Source organism: Macaca nemestrina, chromosome 12 (assembly GCF_043159975.1).
Source record: "Macaca nemestrina isolate mMacNem1 chromosome 12, mMacNem.hap1, whole genome shotgun sequence".
Lineage (NCBI taxonomy): Eukaryota > Metazoa > Chordata > Mammalia > Primates > Cercopithecidae > Macaca > Macaca nemestrina.
This window is the reverse complement of record NC_092136.1, coordinates 127,819,655-127,846,446: the sequence shown is the minus strand read 5'-3', so window position 1 is coordinate 127,846,446 and position 26,792 is coordinate 127,819,655. Positions and strand designations below refer to the sequence as shown.

Genomic DNA, 26,792 nt, shown 5'->3' with positions numbered 1-26,792 from the left:
AGGGGTGGGAGACACAGCTGAGTTTCCAGAAGAGTCGATGGGTGCATTTCAGGCACAGAAATCAGCCCAGAAAAATCTCCTTTCTAGGGCCTAGGTTTCTTCCTTTATCTTGTCAGTGTGGTTGTTTATTTCCCTCCTCGGTTATTTCTTCCCCACAAATCACTATAATAAGAACAATTTCACACAGAGCAAGCATTCACATGGAGTCAAGTTCTTTGCTGAGGCCTGTACCTGTTTCCTCTAAGCCACCTCTCTGCTTTGAAAACAGTTGCCTCTCTCTGCTTCTGAGCTCATGAGGGGAGTCACTCAGGCGTCAGCATCCAAACCACAGGGAAGACTCATCGACCGACCCCACGGCCTGCTTTGGGGGATGGTGCATGTGGTGATATTTCTGGTAGGCATTTCAAGTTTTCATCTTTCATGTAATAAGGATTCCTCATGACTCAAAGGAGAAAAGAAACCCTCGACTGAGATGGATTAGCTAGTAATCGTGTTGTGAGCAGGGATTATTGGGATCTAATCTTTATTGCAAAAGTCATATTCAGTGAACTCTGAATGGCCTGATGGTTCAACACTCACTATTAGGAGCCTGAGAACCCACAGCATGAGCATCCTGTGGAAATCATTTCTATATAGGGGCTGCTATAAGATCTAGTGTTGGTCTAGTGGCAAGGAAAAGAAAACTGACTGGATCTGGGATATGCAACAAGTCAGTGGCACAACTAGTAACGAAAGAAAGGTGCCGGGGCAAGGGAATTATTTTTTCCATAACTCTATAAAAGACTCCTATTCACAAGAAGATGCTACTCATTTCATTTCTTTCCAGAAAGGTGCTGAAAGGCAAAAATTACCAAGGGTCAAGCAGAGAAAGCTCTAATAGAGAAATGCCATTATACTTCAGATTACTTAAATTTTAATGAAATGTTGCTAGTTCTGTTTTATAGGCAAAGAATTGAAGGCTCTGAGAGGTTAAGGGGCTTGTCCAAGGTCACTCGGCAAATAAGTCGTGGAGTTGCAAGGGAAACGCTGCGAGGTCTGACAGTCTCATCCACACTGCCTCCTCCTGTCTGAAATGCAAAACAGGCAGATGAGGCTCCAGCTCAGACTCATGAAAGCTCATAATCAGCCTTAGCATTTCTGGCTGTCCATGTTCCCAGATTGTGAATTGAGCCCTCTCTCCTGGAGCCTGTTTGGGCTGGGAAGCTGTAGTCATTGCTTGGCCTTTCTCCTTAGCCACAGATGGTTGGCCCAATATAAACTGCTTATTGTTTTTGTTTTTGTTTGCTTTCATCTCTGGAGTCAGGGAAATGAGTGCTCCTGAGATTACTTTGTCAGTAACTATGAAAGCACCCCCTGCCCATCTTCAAGTTCCAAGGAAATCCGACAACCATTATAGCAGCCTTAGTGGCAGCAAGAATAAAATCAAGAGTCCATAAACCAGGCAGAAGGATCATCCAGTTCCCAGCGTTAGCCAAGGCAGCAGGAGGAATGACAAAGTTCTGGCAGGCCTATGGGACTGCTTACAAGATTTGGATACCCCAGAGCCCAAGAAGGCAAATCTGGGGATGCTTAAGGAAGCTGCTGTGCCTGGATATCACTGGCTCATGTGGGAAGGGCAACCCTGGCAGAAGGGAGCCCTCTCACCTCAATTTGTCTGTGTTGCACCCTTTTCTCCCACTCTGCTTTGGTCTCTCTGTGTCAGCTCTCAGTTGACCTGCTTCCCTTCTTCTAGGCCCGGCTGGAGCTGACAGCTCAGTGCTGCTCAGAGTGGCTTTGGGACACTGGCTATCCCTGTTGGAACAACAGCTTTCAGACTTTATTAAGTACTTAAGCTTCCAACCCTGAGCAGCAAGCATGCTGTCTCCAAACTTCAGCATCCCGGCTTCCAAAGCCCCAAAGACTAGACGAGCACACTCAAGGTCATGCCGTCCTCCGGGGGACTGTTTGCTTGGCCAGAAATCACGAGTGAGGAGAAAAATGAGAAGAGAGCATGGGGGCCTCAGCAAGTCCCCACACTCTTTTCTTCTTCTAAACACCAAACTCGTTCCTGTCACAGTTTCTTTGTCTTCAATAAAGAGTAAGACAGGAGCCACTTACATACACACTAAAAAATGGAGTCGCCTCATGGTGTCTCAGAGGCCACCGGTGCCTCTCTCCTCCCAACACTCTCTCTTTTAGAGGTGTTGGAAAAGTTGACTCAGTCATATCATCTTCTTCATTTAGAAGTTTAGTTTGAATCATCTTAGTGTTCCATCTTTATTAAGAAATGTTGAGCTGCTGGCTGGGCGTGGTTGCTCATGCCTGTAATCCCAGCACTTTGGGAAGCCAGGGCGGGTGAATCACTTGAGGTAGGAGTTTGAGACCAATGTGGCCAACATTGTGAAACCCTGTCTCTTTTAAAAATATAAAAATTAGCCGGACATGGCAGTGCACGCCTGTAGTCCCAGCTACTCAGGAGGCTGAGGCAGGAGAATGGCTTGAGCCTAGGAAGTGGAGGTTGCAGTGAGCCAAGATCATGCCACTGCACTCCAGCCTGGCTGAAGAGAGTGAAACCCTGTCTCAAAAAAAAAAAAAAAAAAAAAAAAAAAAATATATATATATATATATATATATATATATATATATATAAAAGAAAAGAAATGTTGATCATTGAGCTGCTAAATGTATAAGTTTTGCTCCTAAGGATAGTGGCTACTTCAGGTCAGGTTGGTCTTATTTTGTTCAATCACACTCTTTCAAAGCTGGGGAAGCCCTTAGAGTCTTTCTCTTCCACCTTTCCCATTTTACAAGTGGGAAACTGAGTCACTGAGAAGTAAAGTGCTGTAGCTTTCATGGAGGAAACAGGACTCACTTCTGGCCTCCAAGCCCCCGGCCTGACATGCCCATGACCACTGTTTTTTTCTTTTTATTGAGTGTAACATTGAGACAAGAAAGCTTTAAAGCTCAATGCTCTTGTCACATTTTCTTGCCTGTTGTTCTTGTATTCCATTACAAATCTGCCCCTGACCCTTTTCGAAAGGGGTCATTGAGAGAGGGTAAGGAAGGAGAGGCAAATAAGCTTGGGCGTGACCTGATCAATCCATGGTTACTGAGTTTCTCAGGAATGGAGCCTTTTTTCTAAGGTAGAGAAGTGGAGGTGGAAAGAAAGCAGGAGCCACAGAGGATCTGGGGAAGGGGTAGGGGCCTGGCGACACCATTAGTTCCGGGGTTACATGCACTCCCAGTGGCCCTCGCTGAGCCCGAAGCCTAACCAGAGCACAGTCATGAAACAACATCTACCTACAAAATTGGTGGCCCGGAAATTCACGCACAGATTTCATTCCTTCACTGATGAAAGAGGTAGGGAGAAAGAAGATGATTATTAGAAATATCTTGAAGAAAAGGTGGTTCTTAAATTTTGAAACTTATTAAAAATAAAGTGCCTTGCCCACCTCCCAACTCTAGAGATTCTGATAGTTTAGTGTGGAGGCCAGAAATACATTTTTCTTGTTGTTGTTGATGGTGAATGTCTAGTACTCCATTAGTGGCTTAAAAAAATCAACTATTTTGGAAAATCATTTTACAGTTACAAAAAAAGTTGCACACATAGTATTGTCAATTTAGTATACCCTTCACCTCCATTCCATTTCCCCTAATTTTAATTTAAAAAATTGTAGTAAAATATACATAATATAACATTTACTATTTTAATTATTTTAAGTGTACAGTTCAATGGCATTAAGAATATTCATTCACATTGCTGGACAACCATCACCATCATCCATCTTTTATCTTCCCAAATGGAAACGATGTAGCCATTGAATGATAACACCCCATTCTCTCTTGCCAGCCATCATTCGACTTTCTGTCTCTACGGATTTGACTCTGTTAGGTACCTCATATAGGTGGAATCATGCAATATTTGCCCTTTTGTATCTGGCTTATCTCACTTAACGTAGTATCTTCAAGGTTCATTTATATTGCAGCATGTGTCAGAATTTCATTCCTTTGTAAGGCTCAATAATATTCAATTGCATGTATATACCACGTTTTCCTTCTTCATTTGTGTGTTGATGGATATGTGGATTGTTTCTACCTATTGACTATTGTGAATAATGCAGCTGTGAACATGGGTGTGCAAATATCTGTTCAAGTCCGTGCTTTCAATTCCTTTGGGTAAATATCCAAAAGCCTAATGTTAACTTCATATACAACTATGGTACATTACTATTCACTTAATTTTCACATACTATTCACTTACTATTTACAGACTTTATTCAGATTTCACCAAATTTTCCACTAAAATATAGTCTTATAATAAGCACTCCAGGAGATTCTGGTTCACGGGTCAAAGTTTTATAAGCATTATTTTTTAAATGACAGATTGGGTCCAGGAAGCAGTGCCATATGTTGGAAAGTTGACCTCGGACTGAGGTTCTGTACGCTGAATCCAGAACAGGTTCAAAAGCAGCCAGTGGAGATTCACTGCCTTCCACTGGGCCTAGTTTTCTCCATCTTTCAAAGAGAATGGTTTGAGAATGATCTGGAGTCTTCTAGAGAAAAGAAGCTCTAGCATGTAAAGTTGTTCTCTAGGTAAAAGCTTTCCAGACAGCTGCTGACAAAAGAGAAATTGGCCAGCATTTCTGAACTCTCTTAATAATGGTATTATTATTACTTTACATAAAAGAAGCAAGATTTCAACTAAATGACAATGGTTCTAGGATTCTTTCACATTAGTGTTAATTCCTTATAAAGCAGCATGGGAGTATTTTTCTGTAGGAATCAGCCTGACAGAGCCCTATAGAACTGAGCCTCTGAAGACGTGTACTGACCAGCACAGGGAAGAAGAGTTAAAGATCTCTAAACACGTGAAACGACATCATTACTGCTGCTCCAGGCATATGGTATGTTTCAGGCACCCTTTTAAGTTAGTCTTCTCATGAGGAAGATTTGGGAGCAAATGCAAAATGAACCCACGGGAACATTTTTATGACACTGCTTTGGATGCAGCACAGAAGTGTGCCTTTTATGGTAAAAGGATGTGAAACCATAAACTGGTGACCAAAGGTACTCCAAGGAATCTTTAAAACAAGGAAGCAGGCCAGGCACGGTGGCTCACGTCTGTAATCCCAGCACTTTGGGAGGCCAAGGCAGGCAGATCGTGAGGTCAGGAGTTCGAGACTAGCCTGACCAACATAGTGAAACCCCATCTCTACTAAAAATACAAAAATTAGCCAGGCATGGTGGTGCACACCTGTAATCCCAGCTACTCAGGAGGCTGAGGCAGTAGAATCGCTTGAAGCTGGGAGGCGGAGATTCAATGAGCTGAGATGACACCACTGCACTGTAGCCTGGGTGACAGAGCAAGACTCTGTCTCAAAGAAAAAAAGAAGAAGAAGAAAAAAAAATAAGGAAGCAACGGTAATTCAAAGAGAGGGGAGGGCCTGGGCTGAAATCTGGTTTGGATTCTATTAATCTCAGTGTCTTGGGAAAAGCCCTAGAGGGCCCTTAACAAAGGGAGAGGCAGTCATGACCTCAGCACTAGCATCTTAACATCTTTTCAGAGAGGTGTCAATTCCTGGGGACCCCCTTGTGGCAGCCCTGACTCAGAAGGAAACACACCAGCTACTATAGTACATCATCGCATACCACTTCCTGAAGGGCTTTGGGTTTTCCCTAGAAGGCTATATTGTTATGTGCAGGTCCTGCCAGGAACAAACTTGAGCTCAATAGCTAAAGCGGGGGTAGGGGGAGGAAAGAAGCAGAGCAGAACGTACACGTTTTGTGTGTGTGTGTGTTTACATAGTATACATACAGACTTGCCCCCACTCACAGTTTATTATCTGTGCCTTATAATCCATATATGGAAGATAGGCATGGAAGTAGAGAAAAACAAAATGGACCTCTAGAAGGAAGAGGGAAATAAATCAGTCAATGGCCTTTCCCAACTTTGTGAGCTTTGAAATAGCAGATATTATGCAAAGGCAGAAGTCTATAGTTGGATAAGGAAGAACTACCATTTGATCCAGCAATCCCACTGCTGGGTATCTACCCAGAAGAAAAGAAGTCATTATATGAGAAAAGACACTTGCTCATTTGTGTTTATAGCAGCACAATTCGCAATTGCAAAAATATGGAACCAGCCCACCAGCCAATGAGTGGATACAGAAAATGTAGTGTGTGTGTGTGTGTGTGTGTGTGTGTGTGTGTGTACCATGGAATACTACTCAGCCATAAAAAGGAACAAAATAATGGCATCCACAGCAACCTGGATGGTGTTGGAGATCACTATTCTAAGTGAAGTAACACAAGAAGGAAAAAACATTGTATGTTCTCACTTATAAGTGGGAGCTAATTTATGAGGACACAAAGGCATAAGAATGTTATAATGGACTTTGGGGACTCAGGGAGAAGGGTGGGAAGAGGGTGAGGAATAAAAGTCTAACACTGGGTACAGTGTGCACTGCTCAGGTGACAGGTGCACCAATATCTCAGAAATCACCAATAAAGAATTTATCCATGTAACCAAAACCATCTGTTTCCCAAAAACTATTGAAATAAAAATAAATAAATAAACAAGCAAATACACAAATATAAACATTTATTGTTAGATCTCTTACAATTGTTAATATGCTGATGGAATTGTACATTTCTTTTCTCACATTTATGTCATTAAACAAATGTTTTTAAAATCATCGTGCAGTAGAACTCTGTGGAGCACCCTTTGGGAAATACTGAACTAGCTTGCTTGAACAGTAGCACTGCCTGTGCTTCTTGGCAGGCAAGATAATTAGAGAAACATGATGGGCTATTGTTTTATAAACAGATACAAGTCTATCTTTTTTTTCAGATTCTAAGTTGTAAATAAATTTTTGGATTAGTTATGTAGTGCAAAGAGTCACTGAACCACATAATGACACATAATAAAGTATCCCTTTAAAAATGGTTTAATTGTACATGTAGAATAATTTTCTATGTTTTTATTCTTACTGTATCAAATATTGGGTACAAGACATTTTGCATTGGGAGAAGGGGAGTAGGCCTGTTGCTTTCTAATAGTCTAGTTTGATAGAAATCACTAAATTTAGAATACCTTGAACTTCTTTTCCTTGAACGGAAATTCATTTATCTATGAATAAGCATGATGATTATGACTGCAGTTGAAATTCCCTAACTTGACTTTCGAGTCTCCAGCAGTATCCAGAAACTGCTTCCCAAATGAACGAATTTCCATAGGCTTTTGATACCAGACCTACATATGAGACACTTTGGATATTTTGGCATTTGAGAAGGCTGGTCTCTTCTTTCACCTAAACATAAGCTCTTCCATCTCCTCCAAAGATGAGTCCCAGGGCAATCCTACAGGCAGGATTGAGACTTTCTCTGGAAGCTTCCTTGGGTTTGATGCAATGCTCAGGAAAGTGCTTGAGCAAGATCATACAGACCTGGCCAGGATGAAGAGTAAAAACATGCCATTAGCAGCAAGGAAGAAGTTGTCTTTCCTTCTCTGACGGTAGAGCGTTTCTTAGAAAGTAAAGAAATGCAGAAAATCTTCATCACAGCTATCTTATCTACTTGATCTCATTACTCCTTATTAACACAAGAAGACTCTGAACAGTTATAGTGAAAGTCCCGGTAAGAAGGAAGTGATCACTTTCAAACTAATCTAGCATATCAAGATGATGATAAACAAAAAAGTCTAACTATTCAATAATCAATAATATTGATTCTTAATTGGAGTTATAACATTTGTTCCTCCCTATCTCTTCCATCATTTCACTACATGATGCATTTGCAAACACACACGCACACTAACCAGTTGGGTCTGGTTCCTTTTTTTGTTCACCTATTGCACCCAGTTTTGCTGTTTATCAGAAAATTACCACATGATGTTGAAATTAACTGCTTTTGTGTCATCTTCCTCATAAAACTACAGACTCTTTGAAGATAGGTTCAACATATCATCATCTTAATATTCCACTGACCGATGCAGAAAATATTTATCAAATGTGTTGAGTATATCACCATTACACTAGTTACATGGACACTCATTTATGCTATGCTTACTGGTGAGTTTGACCAGTTGTTTCCTTTTATGATTTAACACACTCATTTTAGATGAGTGGGCCTTCAGAAAATAAGTTTTTTAGTACAGACTTTAAAATGGAGATAGCACCTCTAAAGAACCTACATTTATTTGTTTCAAGAGAAATATAACTTTGAGACATGACAACAATATAAACTTTAAGATAAATCTATCGGTATCATTTGAGAATTGAGTTAAACTTGAGAAAATCAGAATAACGATTTGATATGGTTTGGATTTGTGTCCTCACCCAAATCTCATGTTGAATTAGAAGAAGGGTCTTGCGGAAAGCAATTGGATCATGGGGGTAAATTTCTCCCTTGCTATTCTAATAATAGTGAATTAGTTCTCATGAGACATAATGATTTAAAAGTGTGTGGCACTTCCCCCTTTGCTCTCTCTCTTCTGACATCACGTGAAGAAGGTGCTTGATTCCTTTTAGCCTTCCACCATGATTGTAAGTTTCCTGAGGTCTCCCAGGAACTTTCTGCTTCCTGTATGGCTTGCAGGACTGTGTGTCAATTAAACCTCTTTTCTTCATAAATTACCCAGTCTCAGGTAGTTATTTATAGCAGTGTGAGAACGCACTAATACAGAAAATTTGTACAGAGAGTGGGGCACTGCTATAAAGATACCTGATAATGTGGAAGCAACTTTGAAACTAGGTAATGGGCAGAGATTGGAGCAGTTTGGAGGGCTCAGAAGAAGACAGAAAGATGTGGGAATGTTTGGAACATCCTAGAGACATGTTGAATGGTTTTGACCAGAATGTTGGTAGTGATATGGACAATGAAGTTCAGGCTGAGGTGGTCTCAGATGGAGATAAGGAACATACTGGGAACTGAAGTAAAGGTCACTCTTGCTATGCTTTAGCAAAGAGACTGGCACATTTTGCCTCTGCCCTAGAGATCTGTGGAATTTTGAACTTGAGAGAGAATATTTAGAGTATCTGGTGGAAGAAATTTCTAAGGAGTAAAGCATTCAAGATGTAATCTGACTCTTTTTAAAAATGTATGCTCATATACACGAATGAAGGGATGATCTGAAACTGGAACTTATATTAAAAAAGGAAGCAGAGCATAAAAGTTTGGAAAATTTGCAGCCTGACCATGCAGTAGAAAAGAAAAACCCATTTGCTGAGAAGAAATTCAAACCAGATGCAGATATTTGTTAATAGCCAAGACAATGGGGGAAAATGTCTCCATAACATTTCAGAGACTGTCATGGCATCCTCTCCCATTACAGGCCTGGAGTCCTAGGAGGGAAAAATGGTTTTGCCTTGGAACATGGCACCTTGCATCCCAGCCATCCCAGCTTTATCCATGATTAAGAGGTGCCAAGGTACAGCTCAGGCTGTGCCTTCAGAGGGTGTAAGTCCCAAGCCTTGGTGGCTTCCACTTGGTGTTGGGCCTGCAGGTATGCAGAAGGCAAGAGCTGAGGTTTGGGAACCTCTCCCTAGATTTCAGAGGATGTATGGAAATGCCTGGATGTCCAGGCAGAAGTCTGCAGCAGGAGTGGAGCCCTCATGGAGAACTTCTACTAGGGCAGTGTAAACTTCTACTAGGACTCTGTGGGAGGTTGGAGCTCCCACACAGATTCCTCACTGGGGCACTTCCTAGTAGAACTGTGAAAAGAGAGCCACCATCTTTCATACCCCAGAATGGTAGATCCATTGACAGCTTGCTCCATGCACCTAGAAAAGCCATAAACACTTAATGCCAGCTCATGAAAGCAGCCATTGGGGCTGTGCCCTGAAAAGACACATGGGTGGAGCTGCCCAGGGCCTTGGGAGTCCACTTCTTGCATCAGCATACCCTGAATATGAGACAGGGAGTAAAAGGAGATTATTTTGGAGCTTTAAGATTTAATGACTCCCCTACTGGGTTTTGGACTTGCATGGGGCCTGTAGCCCCTTTGCTTTGGCCAATTTCTCCTAAATGGGAGCATTTACCCAATGCCTGTACCCTCACTGTATCTTGGAAGTAACAAACTTGCTTTTGACTTTGCAGGCTTATAGGTAGAAGAGACTTAATTTGTCCCACCTCATCAGGGGAGGTTGAGCATTCTGCAGTTTCAGTTACCTAGGGTCAACTGTGGTCCAAAAAACAAGTGAGTACAGTACAATAAGATATTTTGAGAGAGAGAGAAACAACATTCATGTAAATTTTATTACAGTATATTGCTGTAACTGTTCTATATTATTTTTAATTATTGTTCATCTCTTTCTGTACCAACTTATACATTTTATCATGAGTATGTCTGTATAGGAAAAAAATAGTATATAAAGAATTTGATGCTATCTGTAGCTTTAGACATCCACTGGAAGCTTTGGAACATATCCCTTTAAGATAAGGTGGAATTACTGTATAAGGAATAAGGGTTGTAGAAAAAGTTCCCTTTTACATGATGGTTTTAATCTGTTTCTTTCCTAAACATGAAACAAATGAATTTTGATAGAACGCAGAGTGAACTAGGCTCTTAAACTCAAGTAATCATAGAAGTATTACGTATTTGTCTGTTATCTGGCATATAATCATGTATTTGTCTGTTCCCACACTGCTATACCATTGTAAACTTCTTTTTTTTTTTTTTTTTTTTTTTTTGAAAGTGAGTACAGTGCATAGGGCAGTTATCAACTGGTTTTCCTACCTCAAACGATTCCTTTGCACCTAGTAAAATCAAGATGCAAGACTGGTCCCCAACTTTTTAAGGTCCTTTGAAAGTGAACCTTAATGTTGTTTATATGTTATATTTGTGCAGGTCACATGCAATGGTACAGCCTAATCCAGTCAAAAAAAACTTGGTAAGGAACAATCTATAATTTCCTTAGAGTCCAACAGAAAGGATAGATGCTGGAGGTTTAAAAAGCTTTTATATTAAAAGAGCTCTCTTGAAGCTTTCCTTTAATTAAAAATACACAGAAAATGATGCAGTCAAGTTCCTAGTAACCTGATTATAGGATACCTCTTACACAAGAAATATTACTAGAAAGATTAATAGTAGTGATGGCCAAAATTTATTGAATTCTAACTATAGCTAAGCTCTATTCTAAATATGTCATCACATGTAATCTTCAAAATAAATTGGCAGTGCCAGCACTATTATCATTACCATTTTATAAAGAAGTAAAAGAATACATGGAACCATCAGATAACTTGCCTCAAAGCATGGACATTATGAGGTATAGAGTTGGGATTTGAGCCTTGGCCGTGTCGTACAGAAGCTTCTGTGTTACAGGTCCCTTTACTTCTAGATTAATGGTTTTCTCCCTTTCTCTGGTGAATCCAAGGTGAGTTACTCGCAAGGAGGCTCCTAAGCAAGTGTCTCTTTTGAACTAAAATGGTGTTGAGTGGATGCCCTGTGCAACTGTGAGATTTTCCCTCAGCCTTTCTCAGGGTGCTCCCGTACACCTTGGAGTTTCTTTCAGCCAACATCACAATCAACTAGGGCTTTGAAATGGATTTTTGTGAATAATGTGAATTATGTGACACTATTCTTCCATAGGACAATTTTTCATCTATCAGGCCAGGCCCTTGATGCAGAAGGTGGCAGTAAAGGATCTGGAAGGGGTGTCTTTCTGTGTCTCAGCTGTTTCCTGGAAGTTTGCTCCTGGGCACCTCCAGCTTTTCTTCACCTCTACCTTCCTTCATTAGGAGAAACCAGAACGGTCCCTGACTACCCAGAGCAGGTGCCCAGCAAGGAGCAAAGAAACAAAATACAAAGTAAATAAACACTGGGACAAGAGGGCAGCAGAGTAATGATAATGCTGTGAGCATGAAAAGCACTGTGGCCTCTCACTCCGCATCTGATATGTTCGGATATTTTATCCCCTCCATACTCATGTTGAGATGTGATCCCCCATGTTGGAGGGGGGCCTGGTGGGAGGTGTTTGGGTCGTGGAGGTGGATCCCTCATGAATGGCTTGGTGCCCCCCTCAAAAATAGTCCTAGGGTGACCCTGAAGTTCTCCTTTCTAGGTTGCCCCTGGACTGGGCACTATGAGGAGAGACCTCACTGCATTCCCTTGCTCCTTGCTCTCCTTGCTGAGACTTGGTCCAGAACCTCACATCCTATATAAACAGTACATGCTCAGGGCAGATGTGCTTAGAACACCTCCCTTAACTCTCTCAAACTCTCTTCATTGCTTCAAGACTAACACCCCTATAGTGAGCATTCCTCACTGAGAGCCCTCGACTCTTTTTGTTTCATCTGCTTGTTAGTTTTCATAAGTTAAATGTTTGCACTGTACCTCAGAACTATCTTTTAATGAAAATGATTTCAGGCTATTTTATTTAAAAACACAGGCTCATAGAATGTTCATTTCAGGAAGCAAAAAGGAATAATTCTTCTGAAAATCCTGTAGGAGTATATAGTGATAGGAAGAAACCCACTGGGTTTAGCCAACCAGGGCAATTTACTGAAAAAGGGTTTGGGCAGAAAGAGCCCCACTGAAAGTAGCAGTACAGGAGAACCCCAAAGACCTCACTTAGCCCTTCCCTTTTCCTTCAGAAGGGTTTTCAATAAACCATTCCAAATACTACATTTTGATTTGAAATAATTCAAAATTATAGGAAAATTCCCCAAAGAGTAGGCAGGCCAAGACAGAGACGGTTAGAGCCCCCTTTAATAGGACCTTTACAAGGGAGGCTGGAGCCCAATGAGATCAAAGCAAGGGAAGGTGTTCTGACCTCACCCCGTAGCATGGATTGAACTCCTAACCTCAGTCTGCCCAGGAGACAAAAGTTATTGCAGCTGCTTCAAAGCCACAGTTAGTCACATGTGAGAGTTGCCTCATATCCCAGGGCTCATCCTCAAATCTGCCTCCACCACCCTTGCTTGGCTAGCAGGTTGTGAATGGGGAGGAGGCCACTGGGGATGGTGCATTAGTCCCTTTGCATTGGTATAAAGGAATATGTGGGGCTGGGTAATTTATAACAAAAATGAGCTTATTTGGCCCACAGTTCTGCAGGCTGCACACAAAGCATTGTGCCAGCATCTGCTTCTTGTGAGGACCTCAGGAAGGTTACAGTCAAGGTGAAAAGTCTAAGGGAGCCTGGATGTCCCATGAGGGAGAGAGTGAGCAAGAGAGAGGGAGCTGGAAGTTTCAGGCTCTTTTAGACAACCAGATCTTGTGTGAACTCACAGAGCAAGAATTTACTCATTACCGTGAAGAGGGCACCAAGCCATTCATGAGGTATCCACCTCCACGACCCAAACACCTCCCACCAGGTCCCCCTCCAACATGGGGGATCACATCTCAACATGAGTATGGAGGGGATAAAATATCCGAACATATCAGATGCGGAGTGAGAGGCCACAGTGCTTTTCATGCTCACAGCATTATCATTACTCTGCTGCCCTCTTGTCCCAGTGTTTATTTACTTTGTATTTTGTTTCTTTGCTCCTTGCTGGGCACCTGCTCTGGGTAGTCAGGGACCGTTCTGGTTTCTCCTAATGAAGGAAGGTAGAGGTGAAGAAAAGCTGGAGGTGCCCAGGAGCAAACTTCCAGGAAACAGCTGAGACACAGAAAGACACCCCTTCCAGATCCTTCACTGCCACCTTCTCCTGCATCAAGGGCCTGGCCTGATAGATGAAAAATTGTCCTGTGGAAGAATAGTGTCACATAATTCACTTTATTTACAAAAACTCATTTTCAAAGCCCTAGTTGATTGTGATGTTGGCTGAAAGAAACTCCAAGGTGTACGGGAGCACCCTGAGAAAGGCTGAGGGAAAATTTCACAGGGACTCTGTACAGCATAACATACTGAAAGGCCTGCTGAAGCCACAAGAAGGAGACAGGAAACTGTATCCCTAAAGAGCATGGCAAGTAGTTGCTGTGGAACCTTATTAGATGCTGTGATTTAGTCTAATGCACTTGACTTTGTCAGTTCCTCCGTCTTCAGGTTTTTCCTCCAATAGTGACACTGTGGCTCTCAGTGCTAGGGTGGGGGATTTATACCACATGGAGCAGCTGTTTAGCAGATCGCTTGAAAAAGACAAGAATAGGGTGTTGGAAGAACAAGGGAGTCCCTAGAAATACTCCCCACTTCTTTTACTCATTCTTATTTTTGTAGGAGTTTTAAGCCAAGCCCATGAGAACTGTTACAGGATGTATGTAATAAAAAGACTCCCAGCTTCCACTCCTGCTCCGCTGTGCAGGGACAAGCTGTGTCTGTGACTTAAGACCCTCCACGTCTGGCCTTGATTTCTTTGGCTCTCCAGGTAGGCAAAGGCAAGTGATGATAACCTGCCTTTGGGTGATTAGTATCGCATTCCAGAGAGGTAAGCTAGAGGGGTCTACTTATTACCGTCCCTGGTCCAAAGTGCAACTCCCTGCTCATTCCTCTGTCTCTGCATTTGTTCACTCACTTATCCACCAACAAATGTTTACTGATTGCCTACTCTGTGCCAGGCAGTAGTTTGAGTTCTATGGGTAGAGTGGTGAATAAAGCAAAGTCCTGTCCATCAAGGAGCTTAGATTTTGTAACCACACCTGACATCTATGCAGCAACTTTCATCTAGATTTGTCAACACCTGTGCAGATGTACTTTGCAGACTGATTTTGCCCTACCAACGGTGATTATTCCTTAGCGTTGAAAATGCTTTGTTGAAAGTCCAAATCTTTCGTTACTCCCACTACATGTGGCACCCTCCAGTCTCTGTCCATGACGGTTCACAGCAGTCCTTCAGGTCTGAGCTCATTGCTCCCTCACCTTGCTAGACAATTCTTCCTTCTGTACCCTTGTTCCTGCCCTTGATTTATATTTATAATTGACTAACTTTTTTGTCATTTTGTGTATAATATTCTGTCTGCCCACTTACACTGAAAACTTTCTGAATGCAGGGTCTGTGTCTTTTAATTTTTATCTATTATTCTTGAACAACTAGTGCAGTGGAGTTTTATTATAGACACAGACTCCAATCTTTCCTCCTTTGCATTGTGTTAGTTTGCATTCTGCTATTCTGCTCCGGAAGATATGCGTTGTAAATAGCTGTAATTCACTTTTTGCTACTCTGCTTGCTTTTTTTGATGCTGTCTGTTGATAATGCTTGAACATTTGTCTTATTCACCACTGTATCCTCTACATGCAGCAGAGTACCTGGTATAATAATAGAAACTTAATACATATTTCTTGATTATCCGTTGGCTGACTGACTGGCTGGTACAGAAACAATCCACACAATCTGTAGCATGACCAATCTTTAGGAACATTGTGCAACATACAAGAATTCCAAAGCTTTCCTGTAGACGTCTAGAAATACCCACTAATTGGCCTGAAGAAGCTGAAGTTAAAGAAAAGATTGTTATTGAGCCAAAGAATGAGGCCACATATAAAATATTTGTATGCCTTATTTTGCCCTTCAGAATGATTATGTTTTGGCTGGACCATATGCTTTTACTGTTTACCTTATAAAAGTGATAGAGAATGAGGGAGAGAGAAAGACTTGAAATTTGAAGATGATACACTGTGGGCGTTGAAGATGAAAGAAGAAGCCACAAGTCAAAGGATGCAAAGGAATGCAGGTAGGTTCAACAACCTAAAAAAGGAAGGAAAACAGGTTCTCCTCTAGAGCACTGAGAGAGAATGCAGCCATACCAACACATTGATTTTTAGAACCTCTGACTACAAATTAGAAGATAGTAAATTTATTTTGTTTTAATCACTAATTTTTGGCCATTTCTTACAGCACTGTTAGGAAGAGAATACAAGGGTCCAGTGCAGCCAAGAGCTCTTGGAACAACCTCAGGGTCTGGCAGTATAATCTGAAATGTATAAATAATGGTAGTTCTGAAACACTAAGGTGGAAGAACTGGATTATCTGAGAAGAAAAGGGAGCTCTGTAATGTGGAGCACACACTGAGTGCTGAGTTTTCTAAACATCTGCAGAAAAACATGTTCCCTTGAGGCAGAAGTACAGAGTTAAGAGCTTGTAACTCCATGCTCATTTTGACCCCATAAACTTGGTCTGAGAAACCTAAAATGGAAGTTGACTTACAATTCATGGATCGGAAGCAGAATATCCACAAGTAACTTACATGCAAAGTGAGAATAAAGGAAGGTGCAGAACAGAATCTATGAACAGCTTTTTATATGGCGAGATGTGAGGTGTTCTCCAAGTCCCATTTGCTCCAAAAATCTTCCTTTCCCAGCAGCCACAGTGTTTGTGCGAAAGTAATGTCTCCAGTCCCTGTAGTTATCATCTACAAAGAACATCCCCACTATAAAACAGACTCAAAGTCTACAGACCTCCATTAAATAACGGAGGGTGATTTTCTTTATGAAAAACACCACATGAGGCCCGTTAATAGGTCCTCCAAATAGTATCTGAGTACACAAGCTATCCAGCAGGCCAGCTTCAGCCTAAACCCAGTGGGAAGCCGCTGGCCTTCACTTAAAAGGGATGCAGAGCCAGACTCCAGAGTCAACAAGACTTGTTTAATTGACCCTTTTTCTGTGTAGCTCACATTTATGTGTTTTGTAGCTCAATCTCCTTTCTATCCTCCCAGCCTCCCTTCAGGCAGCTCTAATGGGAACTGCCCGAGATTTCTGAACTACCTTTACTTTAGTGGGTCAGTGTTCACATGCATTCATATTGTTCACACACATGAATTATATAAAGTGTCTTTACATGCTTACTTTTTTTTTTTTTTTTTTGAGACGGAGTCTCACTTTCTTGCCCAAGCTGGAGTGCAGTGGATCAATCTCAGCTCACTGCAACCTCCGCCTCCTGAGTTCAACCGATTGTCCTGCCTCAGCATCCTGCATAGCTAGGACTACAGGCACACACCGCCATGCCTGGCTAATTTTTTTTTGTATTTTAGTAGAGACCGGGTTTCACCGTGTTGCCCAGGCTGGTCATGAACTCCTGAGCTCAGGCAATCCTCCTGCCTCGGCCTCCCAAAGTGCTGGGATTACAGGTGTGAGCCACCGCACCTGGCCTACATGCTTACTTATACGTTTGGCCTTTATATCATAAGGGTTCTGATGGCAGGGACTGTATCAGGTCCTCTGTCACATCCTAAGTCACAGAAATAAGACGAAATAAATCCCCAAATCTGAAATACCTGGTAATGCTACTTCCTGGTCTATGTTATTATCTACTTTATCTGTGATTCTTTTCAGATTAATGGATAAGCCACACAATCATTAAAATGTAAACATCTTGAGGTCAGGGACCATAAGATTATCTTTCCTCAAAGAAAGGTCAAATACATCACAGGCTGTTAGACTGGGAGGGAGAATGCTGCTTTGTCTAATAATGTGCCCCTGCTTGTTGGAGGTATTTACCTCCAAAGGTAGTGCAGAGGCTCTGGGTACCTCTCTGGTTGTTGTATGGAGTACTTACGCACAGACGGCAGGTGTTAATACTAAGTTATTTCTAAATTCCTTACAATATTATAATTCTATGACCTTAGTCATTCAAACCATACCCTTTGAGAAGGTCTATCCAACCAAGCCTTTGGCTGGAAATGATACAAAAAACATGCAAAATCTGATATAATCTTCCCCATGCGTTGCTCTCCAAACTTTCTCTTTCCCCTCTCCCTTATCTCTTTGTGTTTGTGTCTGGTCAAGCTGGAAACTCACAGTTCCCATCAGGTACCCTGATATCTCTTACCTTTAGGCTGGGTAATTGCCACGAATGCAAATCCTTGGTCTTTCTTTGTAGGTTTTCCTGTTCTATTTCTTTCAGGATTCAACATATACACCATGGTCTTCCATGAAGCTTTTCCTGACTCTGTAAGACTATGCTGGCTATTTCTGCTGTAAGTTCCCATAGTACCCTGAGTTCAGGACAACTGCATTTTCATTTACTGTTCATTTATGTCTGTCCAGTAGACTGTAAGCTCCTTGGGGAAAGGACCATATCTTGTCTTTCTATATCCCCAATAGTCATCATAATGTCTAGTATATAGTAGATGGTCAAAAGTGTTTGTTAATCTCATGCTTAAATAACTGAAATTCAGTTAATGAATAATAGAGTGTCAAAATGCATTAGCTTAGTATTCAATTAAGTCCGGTTGTCATAATTATATACTAGCAACACTGGAACTGTTCAAAAGATTGGGGGATGGGGGGCAGAGAAAGAGAGCGAGATAGAGAGAGACAGAGAGAGAGAGACAGAAGAGAGAGAGAGAGAGAAATGAAATTCACAGTATTTGCATGCCAAGACACAATTTTCTGTTTTTGTTCATGATGGTCTGATTACCCATCCTTTAATTTTACCTTACACTCCACAGGCTGGAAACTTGGGGTGAAAGTGTCAGTACCAAGGCATTGCTCCTTTTCCTGTGGGTGAACCACTTACATCAGGAAGTTGTAAAAGTGTAAAGAGAATGTCCTTCCCCCTCAACACTGATCCACGCATAGGCCATGTGCGCAGCTTTCTGCATGGCATGATTTTTCCAGAGTTTTTTTCAGCAAGGAATAATCTTTTGACCGACCTCCCATTATGTATGAAACCTCTGCAACTAAAATCAGTCCTTTTCATGTAAAGCTGTATCTTCAGAAATTTCCTTTTTATACACAAAGCAGATACCTGGAATGGATATCGCAATTAACGTTAACAAAAATGGATGATTTGACGGGATTAGTCCCCATCGCTAGAGAATTGTGCCCCAGGAAATGGACCACAGAAAGGTTCTTGATGATGAATCTGACGCCAGCAAATACTTGGGCCTGAAATGCAGGTAGGGGTGGGAGGCCCCAGTGTGAAACTCTGTTGTATGAAGTAGCTCAAAGTCTCAGGTGTCCATTTGGAAAAGAAGGGGTATAGTGGATGAGAAAGATACAGCTTTTCGGTTTTGTGATGATGTGGGTCTGCTCACATCCAAAATGGGCTTTCAAGGTTAGGACATATTTTTCTTGGTATGTACAAGACATCACAAGGTATCTTGGTTTCTCTGCTTTCTTGTGAAGGTGTAAGGCTCTTTTTCTTCAGGGTGTGTCTCGTTGCCACAATTTAGAAGTGTAACATTTTGACTGCACCTTTGAAAACAGAGTGAAACTTTGTGGCTCCTTATCTTCTATGATTCTGTTTAAAGAAAACAAAACATATAGACATTATTATGCACACAAGGCCTGAATCAAGCAACAATGTATCTGTCTGTGGAGATTATTAGTACAGTGTGGTCACACATTTTATTTTCCACAAGCATGTGAGAAGCTCTGCTAAGCCCATTCTGTGAAATGCTTTCTATCTTCTGCTGGGGGAGTTTGCTTTTGCTGCCTCGTGTTTGAGGGACTCTCTATGAACATTTTCCCTTTAGAGCAAAACTGATTATGGGATGTCAAATCCTAATCATTAATACACACAAATATTTAAAGCTTTGGGTTTGATCCAGAGAATCTCCTTTCCCTGTGAATTTCCAGGTTTGTTACCTTAGTTGTTAGCCTTGCCTAATGAAACTCAATAGTTCCTACTGCTTGTCTCTTTGGTCATTTTATACCAACCTAGAGTTGAAAGTTTGAGAAAGTCATGATTTTCCAGGTGTTCACTCATGTTCTGTTTTACTTACAAGTGCAGACTCAAAACAACGGTTCTAATCAATCATGTGTTTTTCTACAGAACCTATGGGAAGATCAAGAAATGTCGCTTCTGAGAAAAAAAAAATGTCTAATGCAAAGAGTGAAGAGAGCTTTTTATATCTTTCACTGACCACAACACACAGTTCAGAAAACTTAAATAACCCTAACTAAAATTTTAAAGGTGCTTCAAAGCATAGAAAGTACCTTGACATGCATTTTCTCATTGGATTCTTATAAACCTATAAAATGGTGCTTACACCATTTCAGAAATGAGAAAATGGTGGCTCAGAAAATAAAGCAGCATGCACAAGACCACGTGCTGCACAGGGGACTGATCTGATACCAAAACTTGACTGCAGATTATCTACTTTCAACTCTCACCAGCAAAACAGACAAAAGTGCTTTGGACATGCAAGTGTTTATTATGTTGCATTTTGAAACTCCAGAGCTAAAACCAAACATAAACAAATATAAAACAAAACAAAACAAAGAAGCACTAAAGATCAAACCCATCCTCGAACCCAAACATCCAGAAAATAAAAGGAAATTTTTTTTTTCCTCAGGGGAAGCAAGTGGAAACAGACACTTGGTTGATTTCATATGGGATTAGCTCTCAACTCTGATGAGCCTCATGGTCTCCTAGATCTTCCTAAACCAAGGCTCTGGGACAGTAATTAATCAGATGGAAAGTCTGGGAATTTATCTCACCACCATCACTGCTTCTGCTGAATGCTGACTTAAAGATGTGAATCCACTCAATTATCTCACAGTTAGGAAGAAGTGAATCTATAGTTCAACGACACAGAGATGAGAGCCCAGGACAATACCTAAGAGTCTGACTGCAATTAATTAGACAGATAGCATCTATATGGGAAAGACCTTAGAGGTCTCATCCAATCTCCCTCCTACTACAAGAATCCTTCCCTAGCAAGCCTGACAAATCACCACCTGGTGTTGGCTCCTGAGATGGGAATTTTCATTGTCTCGAGGCACCCATTTCACTGCTGTGAGATGTGCTCTTGTTGTTAGAATGGATTGCCTTCTTGGAATCAAATTATTTCCCCTTTTAAGCTGTCAGTCCATTTTCTTGGCCTTAAAGATTATGGTTATTTGTGCATTCACATGCTATTCTTCGAATATTTGAAGTCAGCTCTCTTGACTTCCTTAAACTGTCTCTTCTCTGTCAAAATATACCCAGCTTCTCCAACTTTTTCTAAATTCATTGATTTTCAAGACTTTTTACAAATAGTCCCATTTTTGTACTTTTTTGTGGAGAAATGTTCATAACTGAATAGGGTCTATTTTTCCTACCTAATCTGACCCAATATTAATGTACTTTCAATACCTTTACTGGTCATTAGCTCTATACCAGTGAGGCCAAATATATGGTGGTGGGTGATAGTATCAGCTCCCTCAACTCTGCAACCCACTGGAGCTTACCAAATGAGAACTGGTTTTCTTCATGCAATTTACCTCAAAAGCCACACCATCAGCAAGAGGACCAGATCTAATTGTCAAAGTGCAAGCCACAACGAACACACAATTGTCACTTAAAACCAGTTTTTGCTTCAGTAAGCTTTTTTTTTTTCTATCTAGTATTTTATCTCTTAAAATATAGAAAAAAAACAGGTAAGAAACTAGTTTACCAATAACTTTGACAAATAGCCCCTGAGGTAGAGTGAGTGACATTTGGAAAGTTGGTAAAAGCCGCCAGAGTCAAAGCAACCTAAACAAAACAAAACAAAAAAAACTTGTGGCTGTGCTACTCTTAACCAGGCCACACCTGTTTTCAGAAACCACTGACTGTTCTGCAGATACGCAGAGATGCCAGGCCTGACAGTCTCTAAGGCAACCAGATACCGATCATTGTCACACAGTAAGAAATAGGAAGAGACACTGGTAACAAACATTAAGCCTGGTTTTCTCATCTGCTCAGCAGTGTAACAGTAGGTGGAGTCAGCTCTGCCCTAAGACTCTTCACTTGTCCAGTCTCAAACACCGACTGGAGTGCAGGAGATCCTGCAGTTGGATAAGTAACTGAAGATCTGAAGCCCACCTCTTAAAGTCCACCGCTATCGAATGTGGACTTTGAAATAGGCTTTTGAGGAGAAAAGGACAAGCTGCAGGCTCCCCCCGTCTTCTAATTTCCTCATCTGCAAAATAAAACAGAGTGTTCATATGGCTAAAGAGTGGTGCACCAGTGAACTGGGATGACACAAAGAGATAACTTATCTAATTTAGCTACCAAACGGGTGGGTTGGATTTTAGTGAATAAATCACCATCACGGGAAAATATAAATAGGTCCCTGCTTTCTGAGCACTTACCTCTATTAAAGATGTACAATATCATGCTTTCCCTTTCTGAGACATTTCCAATCTGTAATATGTTAACAAGAGTAAAGCAAATGGGCATTTTGTAAGAAGTTGGCAGAGGTGCAGAATGCATTTAGGAATTGGAATGAGTGCTTGTTTACTGCTTTTCAAATCATTGCATTGGGATTACTTAGGCCTGTGTTTTTCTTGCTCCCTAGACTGAGCTCCTTGACACCAGTGGCTCATTTTTGTTTATTGGTGTCATTATAACTCTTCCTGGTGTCATGTTTTGCACCTGTGGATAGTCAAGTAATAGTTGAATAGTTGTTCAGTTGAATCACTCTGTTGCTTTTAGGAGGCTGCAGTTTGAAGTCACTGCAGCTAGACTGAAAACACATGGTCCAGGAAATGGGAAAACATACTGTGAAGATGGGCTAATTAATGATTTATTGCACCTCGAAAAAATTTAAAAAATTATAAATGTTAATGAAAGTATTGGTTTTTGAAGCTTAATGATGATCAGCAGCAGAAGCTATAACTTAAATGATACAGCTGGCCAGATAGCAACCATCTTTATTAAAAGGCCTCGTCAGAATAAGGATCATTACATAGAATTGAATATGGGACAGAATGTTGAGAATCAATTATGGTAGTAAATATAGCCAGCTTTATAGCAACACCAAGAATTACAGTGAAGTGCAAGTACTGCAAAATAAAATTCTAAATATAGATCTTCAAGGATTTACTTTACATTTTATTGTCAAAAATTAATACAAAACAAAAAAGAGCCTGAAAATCATACAGTCTTACAACCAAGAAAAAACTGTTTTAGTATGCTTCGAGTTTATCCTTCTCTACACATATTACAACACGTATCACACAAACACACACACAAATATTTTTATTTTTAAAAATTGGGCTAGCATACTGTTGCTTTGTAAGTTGCTATTTCACTGAACAGTGCAGTATGGCCATGTTTCTATGTTATTTAACTATTCTCTATTTTTCACAGCTATATATTATTTTATTGACTTAAATACATATTATGTATTAATGGACATTTAGGTTGACTCTAAGGTTTTTTGTGTGTTGTTTTCTTGCATATGCTTGTTGTTAAGGTTTTTCATAATATTGTCTTCGGGGAAAGTTCATGGCAATTTTTTTCTGCTAGCAGTATATAGATGGGACTTTTATCTCCTTTTAATTTCAAAGGAAATGTGGCTAAAGACAAAGCATAATGTGACACATACCTTCTTAATAATTTAAGAACATTTGCTCTTAAAAAATAAGAAAAATGTAGGGAAACGATCTACTCATCAGAGCTGTCTATATTGATTAGATCTGCAAAGTTGATTAACACTACAACATTTTTTTAAAAACATAAGATTTAGAATCAGGTTAGAATAATATTATCCTAGGATATACTTTACCTCATCAAGAGTTAAATGAATATTATCACTTAAGATAAAGTAGGTTCTCAAGAGTATGTATTTTCATTTTTTAAAAAAGAGACCATAGAAAAGCTTTGTGAAAACATCAAAATTGTTACTTCTTCTTTATAATTGAACCCTCTAACTGGCATTCTACCTGCTGTTATCTGTCTCCAAATGCTTCCTAGAAGCATTTTGCTCAAGTTCCATACCTGAGAGGCTGCCAGCTATCATCACAAAATTATTCTTTTCCTTCATTCCTATGAAAGCAAGAGGACAGTTCAGTGGGTACAAACACAAAATTAGTTGAAGGCAAAACTGCCTCATTTGGGTTATTTAGTTTTGAATAGAAGAAAATAAAACACTTCTCCAAAGACCAAGATCATCTGTCTCTCATCCCCAACTAATCAACAGGGAAGAAAAGATGAGGCTTGGATGGTTCAAGATAACTTGTCAACACAACTAGAAAAATTACTTAGCGTAGAAGCCTAACTTGCATTGGGTCAATAGTGTCATCTTGATAGGCAAAACACAGCTGATTTCTCCACTCAACAGCTTTCCCATAGATCTTTCCACTAAAATCTTTTGAAATATGATAACCACACCATAAACTATGGCTGGCAACCCTATTGGAACAGAAACTAAGCACAATTCTTACTTTAAAATGTCTCCATTGGTAAAGGAAAACATTCTTATTCTTATTCAATGAATGTTTCATTTCCTTAATGGGTGATGTTAAGGTTAAAGTGAAATAATTCCCAACTCTGTGTTTTTTTCATTCTTGGGTCCTTGAAAAGAGGTAGTGCTTATAGGTTGAGATCTGACTCTCCAGGCCTGAGTACTGGTTCTTCTGTTAACTAGCTTGGGCAAGTCTTTCATCTCTCTCTGTGCCTCAGTTTCCTCATTTGTCAAAGGTGGATAACGATGGCACTCACTACCAAAAATTGTTGTGAGGGTTAAACCGATGAATCCATTTAAGGGATTCAAATAGGGCCTGCCACGCACTCCCTGCACAATAAATGGCAGCTGCTCTTGTCACAGTTACTCCTCAGCTCTGATCAGTGTTTGGACACAGGGCATGGTTCTGGCTTTGTGAAGAATTGTCAGCACAGATTTGGTGCTGTCTCACGACGGCACATGTGAGTGTGAGTCTAAGGAGATTTACTGAAAGCTGTAATTCTAAACCCTGAAGGGCCCTGAGGCCTTAGCAAAGACTGTGGGAAATTTGTAGAGGACACCAGAGAGTCATTGCTTTCACTTACACGATTATTGCTTCACCGGTCTTTTCCCACCCATCAGTGCAAAACAAATCCACAGCATAATAAGAAACATGCATGGAGGTTGGGTCAAGAAGGCAGAGCAGAGCAGAAATCAGCAACAGATCGGTCGTGCTGTTCAGCCTATCCTGTTAATACCCTGCGTTGCCACCCCCTCTTTCCTTCTGGGACTAAATGAGCCACAAGCATGTGAACATACAAGCACACATGATTCTCACAGCCACTTAAAGGAGTCCCTGTTTCTGACCAGGCTGAGCTGTTTCCTTGGGTCAGACAGGGTGATTTTCTTGACTGCAGGCTCTGGACTAAGAATGAGGCACACGCCTTCAGAACAGGGCCTGGACCATGATGTTGCCTGGAACGTGGACACCTGCCTGCCCTTCTCTCAGTTTTCGCTAGTATATTTAAGCCAGGGAATGAGGCAGAACAATTGGTTAACCTAGACATCTACCCACCTAGATATGTATAATTCCCTTCTCAGCCCACATGCCATGCACTACACCAAACAGCCATTCCCCAGTGGCCCTTCCAAATATATTTAAGAACATATCATTTCTAGATTTATGGTCACTGTAGTAAATCAACTGGAAAGAATCTTATGACCTTAGAAAACACAGTGGGAATTCACATCTCTTTCCTTAAGCATTTGTCAGGCACTGTCTCTTCTCACCTATGTCTAACTTGCGCCCTGATAGTAAATGAAACAAAGTAACCCTCTGTTAATTTGCCAGAGTGGTCAGGGAGAGGATGGGATGCTTGCGAGAGGCCAGCACTTCCAGAAGGAAAACATGCACTAGCCCACACCCTCAAATCCAATTCAGAGTTCCTCATAGTAAGCCTGACCACCCAGGAGGGCTCCTCTTCCTAGGGCCAAATTCCAGTTTCTAATTCACAAATGAGCAGAGTCTCCTTAAGCATTGCGCTCAGAGAGCACAGGTCTTGGGTTTGAGCTCCAGTTCTAACTGACTAAACCCCGTACTTAGATAAATCCCCTCTTGGAGGTCATTTCAGCTTTAAATTGGGGGTGGTGATAGTACTCACCTCCTATAATGACATCATGAATGCAAACACGTATTACAGACAGGAAGTGTAAAACAAATACTAAAAGTTCTTGTTGATATTTTTCATTGGAACATATAGATGCAAAAGACTAAGGCGTAGAATAGAACACTCTTATCTATTCATAGCAAGTGCCAAAGATGATGCCAGATAATATATAAACAGGCTAGAAGCACTGGATTGCACTAAATATTGTAGTATCATCAAGTTAAAAAATGAAAGGCAAATCAGAGTAGTAACGCTTTTATGAAAAGGCAAATGTCCCTTTCCAGGACACTAAAAGCTGTAACCTTCCCATTTGCCCTTTTTCAGGAGACAATCATTCTAGTTTCATGCCCTTTATCATCTTAGTTGTTCCTCCTGAGTGAAAAGTCAGCTGGCAAAGTTTGCAACCTAGTACATTTCCTAAGAGGCTTTGTTCATGACAAGGCTGCTTTACTAATCTCAGGAAGCTTCAACTTTTCTCAAATTTCCAGTTGTAAGTGAAAAATGTACTGAATTGTCTCCCTTTTAGATGTTAAAATAATGAGGCACTATTTCAGCACCACCCTTCCCTGTTTCTTTGTTCTAAATATAGAACTCAAGGATTCTGCCAGGTGTTAATTAATCTTCATTAGTCTCTGGAGAGGCAGGCAAAGACCTAAGAATTGAGAAATTGAGGCGCACATGTTTAAACAATTAGTATAGAGACTTATCCAAGGTCACCAAATGAGTAACAGAAAAAACCTGGAATCCATGGCTTTCTGATCTTGTCCCCAAAATCCTCCAGGAGAACCATCTTGCATAAATACTTGCATGGCCAACATTTGCAAGAGCAGATGTTTTATCAAGCAGACTGTACAGCAAGGCCCACCCTTGCCTATCTATTCCTATCTGCTTTTATTATGCTTTGGGGCTCTCGCATGATAAGACCTCCCATATGGTACTTGTATTAACATTAAATAATGGCCATTGTATTGTGTATACTATCACCATAGAAATATTTACTTAGTTGAACACAGACACCGGTCAAGCATGGTGATTAAAAACAAGCTAATCATAAAAACCATTCATGCTCACATCTATTTATAAAATCTGTTTCACTTGTGCCAGTTAAGTATAGGCTTTGTTCTAAACAA

General features: G+C 40.7%; 1 long non-coding RNA gene across 7 annotated transcripts; it reads left to right on the top strand.

The window, feature by feature from the left end:
• LOC112425664 (uncharacterized) lies at positions 1 to 25,777 on the top strand. 7 transcript variants are annotated; one of them, XR_011611159.1, is made up of 5 exons: positions 1 to 394; positions 10,075 to 10,174; positions 14,139 to 14,286; positions 15,431 to 18,757; positions 19,636 to 25,777. It is a non-coding gene; the product is annotated as an uncharacterized lncRNA (long non-coding RNA). The 7 variants fall into 7 exon arrangements; XR_011611161.1 differs by having other exon boundaries at positions 14,139 to 17,833; positions 18,603 to 18,757; XR_011611163.1 differs by having other exon boundaries at positions 14,139 to 17,833; positions 18,600 to 18,757.
• Positions 25,778 to 26,792: the final 1,015 nt, after the last annotated feature.